Raw genomic sequence first — 12607 nt, 5'->3', positions numbered from 1 at the left:
TTATGTGGTGTCTCTGCAGTCAAGGTGGAACCCTGCAGTGGTGCGGGGTCGTGATCTTTTCCGCTGTGCGGGGACCTGTTAAGCGTCTCCACGTGTCCTTCAGTCAAGCACCGTAACCTCTGCTTAATAGGATCGGTCACAGCAGTCCAGGAAATGTTTGAGCTTTGTGGCTTAAGCATGTTATTGACACTAGATGCTGTGGCACTGGGCAAACTCTCGAGGATTTTATAGATGTTAAAAGGGAAAAAGGGCAGGATTTTGCCCTGTACCCTTCATGTGAGTGCCCTCCAGGCCAAGGAGCAGCTACCTCATTGCTCTGGGACCTGCCTGCCAGAAATGATCACAATCTATTTCACCCAGATCCCCTGTGAGGGAAAGTAGCTTTCTGTGAAAGCCTGTACATAAACCAGATAGTTTAAGGTTCCAAGTTTGACGTTCTCCTGGGGATTAAGATACATTTTTGTAAAAGAAATGACCAATAGCCAGAAATAGCTAAAATTTAGGGAACAATCTGCGTAAACCACAAACCCTGAAATCAGACATTGTGAGCTTCTATGAAGTACCTTAGAAAAATGAACTTGTGTTTAGCTGATTAACTCAGGTAATTTTAAAATCAAATTCCTCATGAGGGGAGATGAAAGGGGCATAATTCTCCAGCATTCTGATATTTCCAAAGACTGCAGTGTCTCTGAGATCATGCTTTTTTAGGCAGGGCCTCCTCCTTAACAAATGACGTCCTTCTGTTTATAACTCCAGCTTAGGTTTGTTTTTAGCAATACTAAAAACTAGAGGGATGGAAAAATCTCTTCTTCCTACTGCTTTTCACCCCTCACTCAAATATTCCATGACACTTCTGAAATTTCCATGCATTTGGCCCAGATTGAATCTGTAGCATGTAGTAATGCTTTTGACTTTTGGGGGGATGAGGAATAGCATTCATATGGTCTGAAAAAGTGATTTTGATCCCATGCCTGGTAGTCAGAAAAAATTGCAGAGAATGTTCAGTGCAAGGAGCTAATTTTTTTTGCATAATATGATTCCAGGGATTGGTAACCTGCTCAGGAAGAAGCTTTTGTTTAATGTTTCTACAAAAATTGTCATGGTTTATCATTCATCTGTAAATGTTCAATAATTAGCACAGTTGCGTGTCCTAGATAGTAGTCATGAACTGGCAGATAATTGCATGCATTTACGTGCATACTAAATCACCTAATGGGTACCAAGACAAGTAACAGATTAAATCATTCGCTTTCAAAAGGCTTACAACTTTAGGTGGGACTTGAATGGCAGTACAGATGTTTAAGTAAAGACAATCACATCAGTGCAACTGGTCAGCTTTAAGGTTGTAATTTAAATCATTGAAGTTCTGATTCATTCTGCATGTTAATTCAGCACCAGGAGAAAATTATGGGGAAACTTACCTCTGGGGAGTTCTATTGTTGCTGCTTGTTTGAGAAAGTTATGGGAAATTGCAGGAAATTCTGTGTTTTCATAAAGCACAAAATTATGAGGTTGTACGTGTCTTAGAGAGAAATCTAAAGGACTTAAAATAAGATAGGGTGGTGATATCTTGATTACTTGACGATGCAAAATAGGATTGGAAGAATGTTTTTTGAGAACTATGGAAGTCAGAACTTCTAAGTGACTCAAAAAAACCAGATTTGACTTTTTTTTAAATAGTAACCACTTTGAAAGGCAGCTCACAGAAGAGGAGAGAGATTAAATGGAGATAGTAAAAAGACGGTTACTCACCTTTGTAACTGTTGTTCTTTGAGATGTGTTGCTCATATCCATTCCAGTTAGGTGTGCGTGCACTGCGTGCATGTTCGTCGGAAGACTTTTTACCCTAGCAACACTCGGCGGGTCGGCTGGGCGCCCCCTGGAGTGGCGCCGCTATGGCATCGGATATATACCCCAGCCGACCAGGCCACCCTTCAGTTCCTTCTTGCCAGCTACTCCGACAGTGGGGAAGGAGGGTGGGTTTGGAATGGATATGAGCAACACATCTCGAAGAACAACAGTTACAAAGGTGAGTAACCATCTTTCTTCTTCGAGTGATTGCTCATATCCATTTCAGTTAGGTGATTCCCAAGCCTTACCTAGGCGGAGGTGTCGGAGTGACATGTGGCAGCGTGCAGAACCGCTGAGCAAAGGCTGCATCATCTCTAGACTGTTGGACCAGAGCATAGTGCGAAGCAAAGATGTGGACCGATGACCAGGTCGCTGCGCAACATATCTCCTGGATAGGCACGTGGGCCAGGAAGGCAGCTGATGAAGCCTGAGCTCTGGTAGAATGCGCAGTGAGATGGCCCGAAGGGACATGAGCCAGGTCATAGCATGTGCGTATGCACGCCGTTACCCAAGAAGAGATCCTCTGGGAGGAGACTGGTAGATCTTTCATCCGTTCAGCGACTGCCACGAACAGCTGGGGCGATTTCTGGAAAGGCTTTGTCCACTCCGTATAAAAAGTGAGCGCCCTACGGACATCTAAGGAGTGTAACTGCTGCTCCCGTCAAGAAGAATGAGGCTTCAGAAAGAAGACCGGGAGGAAGATGTCCTGGTTGGTATGGAAGGCCGACACTACCTGAGGGAGGAACACTGGATGAGGTCGCAACTGTACCTTGTCCTTGTGAAAGACAGTATACGGTGGGTCCACCGTAAGCGCTCGAAGTTCGGAGACCCTTCTGGCCGATGTAATGGCCACTAGGAAGACTGTCTTCCACAACAGTACAGGAGTAGCAAGTCGCCAATGAGGTCAATTGAGGATGATAAGTCTGCTAGGACTAGGTGAGGTCCGAGGTGGGGCAGGGTGGCGTACTGGGGGTAGAGGCGCTCCAGACCTTAAAGAAATCTAGTACTAAGGGGTGGGAAACACGGAGTGCCACTTTCCTCCAGGATGGAATGTGGAGATTAGCACCAAGTGCACCCTCAGAGAAGAAGCCAGGCCCTGTTGCTTAAAGACCGAAGGTGTCCAAACACGGGATGAGACCTCAGAAGGAGTAACATTCTGCGTTGTACACCGAGCAGGGAGAAACGTTTCCACTTGGCCAGCGTAACATTGACCGAGTGAAGGCTTTCTGGCTACTTAGGAGAACTATGCTTTTTTTAATACCGAGCGAACAGCAGAATCGCGATCTGTCAGCCATGCAGAGCATGCCGTGAGGTGAAGGCCTGCAGGATCTGGGTGGCGAAGATGCCGGGTCCTGCGTTAGTGAGCGTCTGGAAGGAGTGGCAGGGTAACTGGGCTGCCATCAGACAGGTTGACAGTGTGGTGTACCATCGCTGTCTGGAGCCATGCTGACCAATCAGGATTAGATGCACTCTGTCCCTGCGGGTTTTATGGACCATTGTGAACTACAGGGGAAGGGTGGGAAGGCATAGAGCGTTGTGCCTCCACAACATGAGGAGTGTGTCCCGGATCGATCCCGGTGAAGACCTGGAAGGAGCAGAACGCTTGGGCATTTCTGTTCGTGGAGAGGCAAACAGGTCATGGAGGGGAAAACCCCACCTCTGAAGATCGAATGATAACATCTGGTCTTATCGAGCATTGGACAGAGGAAGGAATCTGCTCAGCTGATCCGCCAGAGTGTTCGAACCCCTGGGAGAAAGGACCTACAGGTTTCCTTATTGGGAAGTGTTGGCTATGCAGAACGTCCCAGTGTCGAATGGTCTCTTGACACAGGGGAGAAGAGCAGTCCTCCCTGTTTTGTTGATATAATACGATGGCGTGTGTTCTGTAACACTGAGAGCACAACGGCCATGAAGATGTTCTGGAAACGCCTGGCACGCGAGGCAGACGCTCTCAGACTCCTCGGAACGTTTATTGGACGTCAGCTCCTGCGATGATCAAAGGCCTGCGGTAACGTAAGGTGACCGAGGTGAGCCCCCCAGCCGAGAGATGACAGCATCTGTCATCAGGGACAGCAAGGGCTGTGGTGGATGACAGTAGCTGTGCAACACCAGGAGGGAGTTAGCCACACAGTTTGAGGGAGGTAAGTGCTCGGGGAGTGGTCACCCAAAGAATGTCTATTGGGTCCCTGCCCGGCACGGTTAGACGAATTGAGCCACGTTTGAAGGGGCCGGAGGCGGAGTCCTGGCATATTTGTGTCACAAAGTCAAGTGGCCATGTGGCCTAGAGGCTCAGACACGGCGAGCAGGTGGTCGCGGAGTTTCTGCAGACCTCGAATGATCGCTTATCGTCTGGAAATGTGGCTGAGGTAGGTAGGGCGCGTGCTCGAGTGGAAGTCCAGCGATTGCCCCTATGAAGTCCAGCCTTTGTGTGGGCAACAGTGTTGGACTTTTCCGCATTGAGAGACACCCCAACTGGGAGAATAGGTCGTGATTATGTCCGCATGCTGTTTGACCTGAGTATGGGGAGTTCCTTTGGTGAGCCCAGTCGTCCAGATACGGGAATACATGTATCTGCTGCGGCGAGGTGGGCGGCGGCGACGACGGCCATACCTTGTAAACACCTTGGGCCGTGTGGAGAGGCCAAGGGGCGACCATTGAATTGGAAGTGCTGGTGATTGGGCTTACAAGGCGAAGATACCTCCTGTGTGAGGGAAGATGGCGATGTGAAGATAATGCGTCCTCATGTCGAAACAGCAACCAGGCAGTCCAAGGACGGGTAGACTAGTCCCAGGGAGACCCATGTGGAACTTCAACTTGACCATAAACTTGTTGAGGCCTCGCAGGTCTGATAGACCTGAGGGCCTCCCTGGACTGGGGATTAGAAAGTAGCGGGAGTAAAACCCTTTTCCCTTCTCGTCTTGGTATGTCCTCTATATTGCTCCTGCAGCGAGGAGAGACTGCCCCTCTTGTAAGAGGACTTGCTCGGAGAGGGGTCCCTGAAGAGGGACTCGGGTTGGGAGTGGAAGTGGGTGTTGAAACAAATTGGAGGTGGTATATTTCTTTATTCACCGTGCGTAGACGAGATGTCTGAAGTCAATTGGGAACCACCCCAGGAGGAGTAGAGAGGCGGTTGAGAAGGGAGGAGAAAGATCCTGTTCGAAACATGGGACGGCCGTCCTCGTGCGTACCTTCCAAAGGTAGACTTAGGCCCCGGAGATGCTTTGGGGCGGTGTTTTGACCCCCTTGGGGCCCGGACGTGCGTCTACGTGCCATCCCGCCCGCGCTTCTGTTGAAGTCTGTCGCTGTGTGGGGCAGCAAAGTACGGCTGTGGGGTTGAGCCAGAAGCGGTCTCGTTGGGTGACAGTAGCATGTCCAACGAGCGCATGATGACCCTGTTTGTCTTTAAAACTCTTGCAACCTGGTCGGTCTTTTCAGAGAACAGACCTTGCTATCAAAGGTAGTCTGGACTGGTGGTATACGGAGCTCGGGTGGCAGTTGCGGAGACCTGTAGCCTGAGATACCCTCATGGTGATACCTGAGGGCAGAGTTTCTGGCTGCCAAGCTCGGCCGCATTGAGAGAAACTGGAGGGAGGTTCTAGCCCACCTTGTTCCCTTCTTCAAGGAATGCGCAAAATCCTGGCGAGAAGTCGGCGGTAGTAGTTCTGTGAATCTACCACCTCCTCCCAGGTGTTGATAATTATAACGCGTCAGAAGAGCCTGCTTGTTGGCCACCACGGAGCTGACAGGGCGCCTGCTGAATATACCTTGCGGCCTCAGTAAGGTCCATTTGCCTAAGCCTCCTTTCATTTGGGGACTGGTGCCTGTTGGCCACAGTGGTTCCCTTTCGTTGACTGATTGGACACAATAATGCGGAGGGAGGAGGAATGGACATATAGGTATTCGTACCCCCGGAGGGTAATGAATTTCCCTTCTTGACATCCTTTTTGCCGCTAGGGGGATGGAGGCTGGGACTGTCAATAAGGTGTTCGCCAGTGGCTGGATGGCCTTGATGAAAGGCAAAACCACCCTAGTGGGTATCCACCGACAGGATGCTCAAAACTGGGTCCGTCGACCTCTGGGACTTCCTCTACTGGAAGATTGATGTTGGAGCGCTACCCTCCTAGAGAGGTCTTGATGGGCTCTGAGGTCTATCGGCGGGGGCCTGATGATGAAGTCCCTACCACCGCCACTCTGGGAGAGGAGAGGACGAACGCCGGGGTGAGGGTGGTCCTGAATGGCCTCTTGCTTCTGGGTTGGTTCCCTGCTCCATGGTACGCGGGAACCTGGTGGAGTGGATCATCTGCTCCTCTGTCCCAGCTGGAGGGGGATGGCTAATGGTGGCCTGTGAGGCTCGATCTCTGAGGAGCAGAGCGGTCGGTACATGGAGCACCCTTGGGCCTTGATGGTACGCCCAGGGTGTCCAAAAGACGCTGGTGAGGTTCCCGTCCTGAGACTGGACCTCCTGAAGAACCCCGGTAGAACCTCCGTATCTTGCGTCCTGTTCGTCAATAATGTCCACGTGAGAGGGACACCGAACTCTTGCCCTGGATGGCCATGGAGAAGCAGAGAAACCTTGGCTGAGGTTCTGAACGGACTCACTCCCCTCTTTAACGGGACCGGTGCGGCTATTCGTAACAGTATGGGATCGAGACGGGACCGGACCACCGGTGCCGGAGGTTCGACCGAGATCTCGAGTCCCCTGCGGCTGTGAACGGCTCCGGAGTATGCTGCGTGGATCGGTGCCGAAACCGCAGCAGTGCGCGAATAGTGAAGTGGTAGAGCGTGGAGTCCGACCAGTGCCGCGCGTCTGACTGGTGCCGTGTTAGGAAGGTGCTGGACTGCGAGCGCCAGTCGAGAGCGAGAGTGTCGTTCTCAACCTGGAGTGTCTGTGGGACCGCGATCTGAGCGGTGCCCGTCCGCTGTGCCGATGGATGTGTGTTAGTCGGGGTTGCTTGCCCAGCAGATTGGAATTACTGGACCAGTGGCTGGGGTTGGAGCAGTGCTGAGTCCGTTAAGGCGATTAGTCTGTCCGCACTGAAACCCTCTGGCGTGATGGCATGGTGAGCTCTGTACCGCAGTATGCGCCCGGGGAGCTATCAGTGCCGGGACTCGATGGCCCTTGTGGACCGGAATCAAACGGTGCCGATTTAGTTGTGCCACGGCGGTATCAGGTGCCGGCGGTCCGCATCTGGGCGCACCTCATGGCGTGCGTGGGCGGTGCCAAAGCAGCAGGAGTCTTGGCCTTCTTCGACTTCAGGAAGAGGGAGCAACGTGCGACGCGACTTCGGCGTCGGTGGTGCGCGTGCCCGAGAGTCTTTAGGCGTACGCGTGCGATCCGTACCGAGGGGCACTTCGCTCACTGACTGACCAGCGCTCAGTGCCGAGGTGGTGGCGTGTCAGGGTTGCCTCCATGAGGAGTCTTTCAGTCCTGATGTCCTGCTCCTTTTAGTTCATGGCTTGAAAGCCTTGCAAGAGCACTTAGTGTTAAGTGCGATTCCCGAAGGCACACTTCAAACAGGAGTTGTTGGGTCTCCAGCTGGCATCGGCCCCTTGTGACAGCCAAGCACGTTTGAGCCCGTGAGCCAGGCATGGCACCTGGGGTGCGGGGAAGGCTACACCCAAAGCCCCGCTAACTAGAATACTAAACTAACTTATACTAAGACTTCACTAACTTAAATATCTCCCAGAACAACACTATGTACACAGTAACAATGAGAACTATGATAGCTAGCGGAGGGAGGTCAGCTAAGCCGCAATCCACTGTGTTCCAACACCCGACATGGGTGGTAGGAAGGAACTGAAGGTGGGCAGGGTTGGCTGGGGTATAATCAGTCCGTGATAGTTGGCACCACTCCAGGGGGCGCCCAGCCGACCTGCTGAGTGTTGCTAGGTAAAAAGTCGTCCGACGAACGTTGCACGCGGCGCACACACACCTAACTGGAATGGAATTGAGCAATCACTTGAGAATGGTGACAGGTATTTTAAAAAAATTAAATTGCTGATGTGTAGATAAATAGTCACATGACCCATGGATAGTGGAAAACAGACAACCGAGGGACTATCTAAGGTTGGTATTTGGATGAAGGCTAGATTGGCTACCACTCAATCAAGACAGACAGAGGAAATTACTAGCGCAGTGGGAGGAAGACACGTAGAGTTTGCATGAATTTGGGCTGTCCGCATCAGGTTTACCAACAGTGTGATTCTTAAATTGATTTTGTTTAAATCAGTGCACCGCTCTTTATATAGATATTATAGGGCAGTCTTACAAGGGAGTGGTATGGCCTTTGTGGTCCCGTGCGCATGTGCCCACCACACGCACACACACACACACACACACACACGTAACTGAGAATGTGCTGGTAGATCTGGTTTGTCCTTGAGGACTAAGATAGCTCAGATGTTAACAAAAAGAAATGGCTTCTCTTTCAGTGAGGGACCTTATCACGCGTATCCATTCACTTTGTTATTTTGAGATTGGGATTCCTGTAATGTGCTCTTTTTAGGCAATGCATTCAAGGGACCACTTGGAAGCTGAAACTAAGCAGGACTTCGGTGTCCTCTTATTGCCAGCATGAGTTTCCTACGCATGAGCCACTCTGCAAGTGCTCTAGGATCTGCCTCAATGGTTCTGGTCAAAATCAGGTATTGGTTTTAATTAATAAAGTCCTAAATCATTTGGAACTGCAGCTACTTTGGGAACTCGCTCCCCCGTGCTCTTCAGAACCTAAGTTTGGTCTAAACTTTCAGCGCCTGTTGCCAACAGCTTCTTTTCCCCGCTCCTCACCTTTTACGGAGGTTGGGGGTCCATTGAGGCTGGAGGGATGGTGTTTTGGTTTCAAATGCAATGACAGCCCTTTCAGACTTTACTGCAGACTGTTGTATTGTGTGTAATTATGTCAAGCACAGGATGGGCACCTGCACCTTAATTTATTTAGTTATCTGAACAGTCTTGCAAAATGATGACATTACCATCCAACACGGTATAACGCACTGCAGATCACACTTAACACACCCCTGGTGACAGGGAGGTACCTGTACACGCTACATCCTGATGCTTGGTGGTTCTCTCGTGTCTTTCAGAAAAGTGGATTCTTTAAACGTATTCCTAAAAGTTCTTACTTCTTGTGTAACTTTCAGAGGATATTTCTTTAGTTGGCTTTCCACCAGGTGGCTCTCAAGACACAGAATAAATGAGAACTGCTAGTAGCATACCTACCAGACAGAGGAGATTTGATAGTTTCAGTTCTTAATGTGTTTAAATTAAGTTTTAGTCAAGTGTTAAACTTGGGAAGCACTCAGAAAAAACAAGAATGCTTTACTGTATACTTGGGAAAAGCTTGCAAACGGATTTGCAGTGATTTTTAGAAGAATTACTAGTCAGTGGTAGTTTACTAGACATAGCGGGGTGGTTAAAGTTTAAGTATTTGTTTTCTGCTAGGCTGTAATAGAGAGTAAATTCGGGGCGGGGGGGAGAAGATGGACAGACCTGTCAGCCTCATGTAAGCTTATCTCCTGTGACTTTTCTCTTAAATATTCATATTCAGCTCATTTTTAGAGGTCATACTTGAAGCTTCTAAGGTGCTCGGAGTCCATTCATACTTGGATGCCTTCCATGTACAGAATGTCTGCTGAGCTTTTGAATATTTTACAATGGCAATGAAATGTGATATGCCACCTACATTCTAAGATTTGGTGGTGTCTTTCCTTCTCAGAACTCTTTCTGTGTTTCATATCCTCTCTCGTAACAGACAAAGGACACCCAAGAAATTGAAAGAACAAATTAACTTATCGAGGAATATTGCTGCCACCTGGACATGAGTCCAAGATCTTAGCAGTAGTTAAAAGAACTAGATTTGTTATGGGCAATGAAAACACTAAACAGAAATGTTTTAAAAACCTAAGGAATATAATAATTCGTGCTTTAAGGCATAAGCCAACCAACTACTGCCTGGGGTTAAAAGACACTTTTCTATGAATAGATTCGCTAGTATTAGGAGTTTTTGGTGTCTTGCCCTGGGCCAAGCTGATAGCCATTTTGGAAATGTAGATTTTTCAACTTTAAGAGACTTTAGTCCTTGGTGGGTTGCAGAGACTGGTCTTGAACCAGTAAAAACGCCATTTTTTTACAAGTGCTTTTACCATCTCTCTTGGGCCAGATCCAGTATCTCCTGTTGTGATCTCAGGCAAAGGGGCTTAACATGACATTCCCTACAGTTTGAAGCCCTTCTTAAAAAAAGAATGTTATAATTTGTGCATGTGACATTCTGTGAGCAGAGTCTCTTTGGGGCAGGACTCGGGCCCTGAACCATTTGACCTGTGGGTGCTATTGGAATCTGAATAACCACTCTGTTCATGAAGAAGAGCAGCCAGAGAAGTCAGTCCAATAGGCCTGCCTGCATTTGTGGTCACCTAGTGAGTCAGCTTGGTTTTCTAGACTCTTCGATGTATAAATACCACTGACCCTCTTGAAGTGGGAGATCAAACAGTGAAAAATACCGTAATTCTCTAAGAACATACATTTACTGAGACACGTTGCTCTGCCAGATATCAGTTTTCTGGAAATGTTTGTTTTAGGCCAATCAATGCAGAATTGAAATGTTTTTTATCCTTAAAAAATATTTTAGAACTGGGTGTGGAAAGCTTTCATTATAGTTGAGAACCGTGTGTTGCATTAAAATACAAAACTGTCTTCTATTTGGGAAAGAAATCATGGTAAACTAGTAACAGTATGTACATATCATGAAACAAATTCCAGGCGGAGTAACATCTGACAATCTTAATTTGTCTAGACGGTTTATATTTCAGTTTCTTCCATAACAGCCTCTGTTTTTAGCGCAGAAACAGAAGGCAAACACACTTAAATATCTTTATATTAGGGGTAAGTGATTTTAGTGAGAAATCTAACTAATGGCAAACTATTGAAGCTGTGCAAAAATAAAGTATCCCAAGTGGCACTTATTTTGTCAGCAAGAGTAATATATAGAATTGGAGCTTCAGGTTGCTGCTGTAGAAATGTAGTAACTATTTCCAACCTCTATTATTTTTATGGAAGTCATAAGTATGCAATATGCTCAAGGCTAGTTATAAAAGCTAAGATTAGCTTGCAGTATTGAGTTGTTTGTGTAAAGACGTTTTAATTCACAATTATGACTGGAAAGTCATTTCTGTTTGGATGAAAAATGTCTATCACTCAGAAGCAGAACAGGGTGAATGAAAGTTGCATAAAATAGCAAAACCTTAGCGGCTAAAAAGAAAAACAACCTTTTGTGGAGTGTTTTTTGCATTCTTTGAATTCTCTTAGAGCCTTAACTTTTGTCTAGCAATTTTTGCCCTAGCGTTTTGCTAATAATTTTAGATTCTTATGCATGAGCCTGATGTGAAGATCTTTCACACTGAGGTTTAAGGAGCTATTTTAAAAAACCATACATTTCCTTTTTGCGTGCTTGTTAATAATTCTTACAGAGTGGCTAAACTGTAAGAAAAAAAAGTGTTCAAACAACTCTTTCTCATTCTGTTTCTTCTCATCTGGTCATTCATGAATATTAATGTTGATTTTGTGACTTACAGTATTTCAGTGGCACAGACTGTCAAACAGTTATAGCTTTGTTAAAGGATCAGTTGGAAGGGAGAGCAGGGCAGAGATAAATGAGCTTCTCAGACAAAAAATCTTCAGTAGCCAAAGGGAAATAAACATAAATGAATTTTACTAAATGATTGAAAATCTTTGTATGATTTCAGCCAGTGTGGCAGGGAACGCTTAACCATAACTTAAAATAAACTTCACTAGCAACTGGCAACATCTAAACATTCATTTCTGAGATAACTTCATAAGACAGATTAAAATTACTAAGGCCCAAAACTGCTTAAGTGGAATAAAAAAAAAAAACAAAAAGCCCCCAAGATATAACTCTTCTATCTAGGCCAGACTAATGAACTATATTTACCTGCATTGAAACACATGTGCTACGTATAACTGCCCTGTAGAAAACGAACTGGGGTTTCATGATTTAGAAATGCTTCATTGCTTGTTTGGTGTCACTTTGCCAAAAGAGTCCCTGGATTTTTTCAAACAATCTCTTAACTACCTCGATTTGCAGCGAATATAGAAATAGTATAGCAATTTGCTTAGTAAACGCTTGTGCAGTAGTAATTAGCATTATTATATATCAGGACCTGTTTAAATATCCTGAGTCTCAAAGTAATATAAATGGTGGTAGTATTGCCGTTGCTACTTATAATCTGGCTGCATAGTAATACAATTACAACCCCCCACTTTACACTAGAAAACAAGTGTAGTATTATTGGCATGCACAGGGACACTTTACATCAGTGTATCAGAATAAAGATTGTTTTATGACTCAGGACGCTCTGTGATATTGGAAGGAGATGTCACCCTTCAAGAGGTTTCTCTTTTACTGACATGCCTAAGGACAATCTGCTAAAGAGATTCTGGAAGGTTGTGAGATGTAATTCAAATACTTTGAGGGTTTTAAACTGAAAAAACGTCCTCTTCACTAGCCTGTCTAGACTAGAGACTTGGGTGTTATGGCCTCATAGCAACTGATGGCCATCACCAGCCACCAATAACAGAGTTCTTTACTTAGGTGTCTTACGGCATTAAAATGGTGCAGGGTAAAATACTGGACCTGCACACAGTTTTTGGCAGGACAACTGTAGGAAGACTTTCTACAGATGTGCTGAAAAGTTACCTGAATAAACGGTAGACACTAAATTTACACATCTTCATGATCTA

General features: G+C 46.8%; 1 protein-coding gene across 1 annotated transcript in view; it reads left to right on the top strand.

Moving 5' to 3' along the window:
* AAGAB (alpha and gamma adaptin binding protein) overlaps positions 1–12607 on the top strand; it is a 50588-nt gene that overhangs the window by 578 nt on the left and 37403 nt on the right. The window lies entirely within an intron of this gene.

Source organism: Chelonoidis abingdonii, chromosome 9, assembly GCF_003597395.2.
Source record: "Chelonoidis abingdonii isolate Lonesome George chromosome 9, CheloAbing_2.0, whole genome shotgun sequence".
NCBI lineage: Eukaryota > Metazoa > Chordata > Testudines > Testudinidae > Chelonoidis > Chelonoidis abingdonii.
This window is presented reverse-complemented; position numbering and strand designations above follow the sequence as displayed.